The sequence below is a fragment of the Schistocerca serialis genome, unplaced genomic scaffold, assembly GCF_023864345.2.
Source record: "Schistocerca serialis cubense isolate TAMUIC-IGC-003099 unplaced genomic scaffold, iqSchSeri2.2 HiC_scaffold_1337, whole genome shotgun sequence".
Taxonomy (NCBI): domain Eukaryota; kingdom Metazoa; phylum Arthropoda; class Insecta; order Orthoptera; family Acrididae; genus Schistocerca; species Schistocerca serialis.
This window is the reverse complement of record NW_026047555.1, coordinates 20,001-25,000: the sequence shown is the minus strand read 5'-3', so window position 1 is coordinate 25,000 and position 5,000 is coordinate 20,001. Positions and strand designations below refer to the sequence as shown.

General features: G+C 52.1%; 1 non-coding gene across 1 annotated transcript in view; it reads left to right on the top strand.

Moving 5' to 3' along the window:
- Nucleotides 1-3,907: 3,907 nt before the first annotated feature.
- LOC126439692 (small subunit ribosomal RNA) overlaps nucleotides 3,908-5,000 on the top strand; it is a 1,909-nt gene continuing 816 nt past the window's right edge. The window contains exon 1 of the ribosomal RNA XR_007581322.1: nucleotides 3,908-5,000. This exon is cut by the window's right edge and continues 816 nt beyond it. This is a non-coding gene — a ribosomal RNA (small subunit ribosomal RNA).

Below are 5,000 nucleotides of genomic sequence, written 5' to 3'. Positions count from 1 at the left end.
CCGCCACATGACACAATCCACACTATCATTACCAGACCGGGAGGTCCACCCAGAAAACACAATATCCCACCCTTCCGACATCCGCACATTGCTCAGCTAAGCCACGAACACCCACACATGTCCTACACAGTGGTGCACCCAACATCACAATACTGCCTCCTGTCACAGCACACAAACAATGGCAGGAATGAAAGACACAGATCTGCCACAACCATGGAATCGGAGCGCCGCCTGTCATGAGCCAAAAGTGCATCCTGACGTGACAAATCGGATAATACCGCAGGCATCCAATTACGATAATCACTATCAACGAACCTGCCGCCCCCCCCCCCAATACACCTTTCCCTACAACAATGTGTATCTGAACCTACGCTATATCGTACCTTAACCTAACCTATATCGTACCTTAACCTAACCTATATCGTACCTTAACCTAACCTATATCGTACCTTAACCTAACCTATATCGTACCTTAACCTAACCTATATCGTACCTTAACCTAACCTATATCGTACCTTAACCTAACCTATATCGTACCTTAACCTAACCTATATCGTACCTTAACCTAACCTATATCGTACCTTAACCTAACCTATATCGTACCTTAACCTAACCTATATCGTGCCTTAACCTAACCTATATCGTGCCTTAACCTAACCTATATCGTGCCTTAACCTAACCTATATCGTGCCTTAACCTAACCTATATCGTGCCTTAACCTAACCTATATCGTGCCTTAACCTAACCTATATCGTGCCTTAACCTAACCTATATCGTGCCTTAACCTAACCTATATCGTGCCTTAACCTAACCTAATTTGTGCCTTAACCTAACCTAATTTGTGCCTTAACCTAACCTAATTTGTGCCTTAACCTAACCTAATTTGTGCCTTAACCTAACCTAATTTGTGCCTTAACCTAACCTAATTTGTGCCTTAACCTAACCTAATTTGTGCCTTAACCTAACCTAATTTGTGCCGTAACCTAACCTAATTTGTGCCGTAACGTAACCCATGTTGTGCCGTAACGTAACCCATGTTGTGCCGTAACGTAACCCATGTTGTGCCGTAACGTAACCCATGTTGTGCCGTAACGTAACCCATGTTGTGCCGTAACGTAACCCATGTTGTGCCGTAACGTAACCCATGTTGTGCCGTAACCTAACCCATGTTGTGCCTTAACCTAACCCATGTTGTGCCTTAACCTAACCCATGTTGTGCCTTAACCTAACCCATGTTGTGCCTTAACCTAACCCATGTTGTGCCTTAACCTAACCCACGTTGTGCCTTAACCTAACCTACGTTGTGCCTTAACCTAACCCATGTTGTGCCTTAACCTAACCCATGTTGTGCCTTAACCTAACCCATGTTGTGCCTTAACCTAACCCATGTTGTGCCTTAACCTAACCCATGTTGTGCCTTAACCTAACCCATGTTGTGCCTTAACCTAACCCATGTTGTGCCTTAACCTAACCCATGGTGTGCCTTAACCTAACCCATGTTGTGCCTTAACCTAACCCATGTTGTGCCTTAACCTAACCCACGTTGTGCCTTAACCTAACCCACGTTGTGCCTTAACCTAACCCACGTTGTGCCTTAACCTAACCCACGTTGTGCCTTAACCTAACCTACGTTGTGCCTTAACCTAACCCATGTTGTGCCTTAACCTAACCCATGTTGTGCCTTAACCTAACCCATGTTGTGCCTTAACCTAACCCATGTTGTGCCTTAACCTAACCCATGTTGTGCCTTAACCTAACCCATGGTGTGCCTTAACCTAACCCATGGTGTGCCTTAACCTAACCCATGGTGTGCCTTAACCTAACCCATGTTGTGCCTTAACCTAACCCATGTTGTGCCTTAACCTAACCCATGTTGTGCCTTAACCTAACCCATGTTGTGCCTTAACCTAACCCATGTTGTGCCTTAACCTAACCCATGTTGTGCCTTAACCTAACCCATGTTGTGCCTTAACGTAACCCATGTTGTGCCTTAACGTAACCCATGTTGTGCCTTAACCTAACCTATAATGTGCCTTAACCTAACCTAAAGTGCGCCGTAACCTAAACTATATTGCGCCTTAACCTGACGCACGTTGTCGCTGAACCTGCTCTGTAATTGTTATGCAACCCGTTAAAGTAGTGTAGTGTTGCCTAACCGCAACCCTCGCAATATAGTTCGCTACTCGCACTGCCCGGTCCCCTGTGTATCGCGTCATGTTAAACACCTTGCAGGTGTTGCTGACTTTCCACATGCTCCTGCTATACACTGTAGTGTGGATAGCAGCAGGACGTACATGCCCCCCCCCCTTCCCCCCTGCCTTCGCAAGCTGGTCGGTGAGAAGTTTGCATGTTCAATGCCCTTCGCATGCCGACGTACTCAGCCTACGTTGTGGTACGGCCTGTCACCTGTCCGCCGATGTACGCAAAACCCACAAACTGTACTGCACATTGCTCCGTATGTACTGAATGATACATCGTGGCCCATGTGACCGTATGACGACAGCGCCTAGCAACGGCGGACCATACAGTCCAAATATTGTGCACGCAGCTACGTGTCGTCTCCCTATAAGAGCTGGATTGCAGTGTGGTACGCCATACAGACGTGTGGGAGGAACGGACGCCCTGGATGGCGATCAGCATGAGCAGTCTGTTGATGTAGTGGAGCGTGTATTCGGACGTAGTCGTCTCTTCTCACACACCGTGATAGCATGTTGCACCGCGTTCCACATCTGCGACATGCTGCAGAGGCGGGCTGACAGTCGTTCGCGCAATGGACACCGCATACGTACGGGGTCTACCTTCCACGTGTTCTCTAGGCGTGCACATGTTGTTGCGTCTATGTGGGCAGACGTAGTGTGTTGTGACACCTGACACAGGCATGCAATACTCGTTGCAAATGGCGATGGACGTGTACGTTTGCTGGTGACGTTACGCAAATGAACAACCGGTAACCCGTTGTGGTGCGGTTGTTCTCGCTAGAGGTGAATCAGTGTTGGCGACGATCGGTCGAGCTATTAACCGGTTGTTTCAGGGATACCCACCATGCCCACGAACGTGAAAGGGGACCCACCATGCCCACGAACGTGAAAGGGGATCTGGGTGTGAGGCGATACGCGGCGGTGGCTGGGTGGGACCGTCCCCGGCCGGTGAGGGGGGGCCGCCCGGCGTGCTGGCAGCGCGGTGCGTGGGCGCACGCGCTACAGCCGGCTGGTGGGGGCGGCCGGTGGCAGGCGCGCCGGCCGACGGACGCGGCAGGCGGCGCAGCTGCGCGCCGGCGCCCCCTGCTCGCGGCGCCTTGCGGCCAAAGTAGGTCCTCGCGGGCCCGGTGCGAAGCGCGGTGGCCATCTGCAGTGTGCTGGTCCGATTGAGGACTTTGTGCGCTGAGGATGCGCCGCCGCCCGGCGCTCGGCGCCGCGACGCCGTCTGCTGCTCGGTCGCCCCAGCGGTTCTCGCAGGTGGTTTGTATCGCAGCTGTGCGGACGTGTTGGCGCGTGCGCTGTGCTGGGAGAGTTCGCTTCGGCACCCAAGTAGGGCTTTTGTCCTTCTGTGGCGCTGGCGTTGGAGCTGCCGGTCACCGTAGGTGGCGCGTGTTGTCTCCCGCCGGCAATGCCACGACAGCACGCTCCCGGGCCTCTGTCGGCAGCGGCAAGCTCAGTTGGGAGCACGGGTGGTCGCACCTAAAGCGTCTACTCGCCTAACTCCGGGCGATTGCGCCTCTCTCGAACCCGACCAAGTACTTAGGACGGCGCTGCGCGCCGCCGGGACCTGAGAGGGTTTCGAGGTGTGTTGTGCAGGGGAGCTCAGCCTCCTCCTGTTTGCAGAATAATTGAGCGGACGCTTGCGTGTTCGCGCGGGCCCCCGGGACACACTCCCGGGCGGCCGGCTGCTCAGCTCTAGTTGACGCAGCTCCCTGGTTGATCCTGCCAGTAGTCATATGCTTGTCTCAAAGATTAAGCCATGCATGTCTCAGTACAAGCCGCATTAAGGTGAAACCGCGAATGGCTCATTAAATCAGTTATGGTTCCTTAGATCGTACCCACGTTACTTGGATAACTGTGGTAATTCTAGAGCTAATACATGCAAACAGAGTCCCGACCAGAGATGGAAGGGACGCTTTTATTAGATCAAAACCAATCGGTCGGCTCGTCCGGTCCGTTTGCCTTGGTGACTCTGAATAACTTAGGGCTGATCGCACGGTCCTCGTACCGGCGACGCATCTTTCAAATGTCTGCCTTATCAACTGTCGATGGTAGGTTCTGCGCCTACCATGGTTGTAACGGGTAACGGGGAATCAGGGTTCGATTCCGGAGAGGGAGCCTGAGAAACGGCTACCACATCCAAGGAAGGCAGCAGGCGCGCAAATTACCCACTCCCGGCACGGGGAGGTAGTGACGAAAAATAACGATACGGGACTCATCCGAGGCCCCGTAATCGGAATGAGTACACTTTAAATCCTTTAACGAGTATCTATTGGAGGGCAAGTCTGGTGCCAGCAGCCGCGGTAATTCCAGCTCCAATAGCGTATATTAAAGTTGTTGCGGTTAAAAAGCTCGTAGTTGGATTTGTGTCCCACGCTGTTGGTTCACCGCCCGTCGGTGTTTAACTGGCATGTATCGTGGGACGTCCTGCCGGTGGGGCGAGCCGAAGGCGTGCGACCGCCTCGTGCGTGCTCGTGCGTCCCGAGGCGGACCCCGTTGAAATCCTACCAGGGTGCTCTTTATTGAGTGTCTCGGTGGGCCGGCACGTTTACTTTGAACAAATTAGAGTGCTTAAAGCAGGCAAGCCCGCCTGAATACTGTGTGCATGGAATAATGGAATAGGACCTCGGTTCTATTTTGTTGGTTTTCGGAACCCGAGGTAATGATTAATAGGGACAGGCGGGGGCATTCGTATTGCGACGTTAGAGGTGAAATTCTTGGATCGTCGCAAGACGAACAGAAGCGAAAGCATTTGCCAAGTATGTTTTCATTAATCAAGAACGAAAGTTAGAGGTTCGAAGG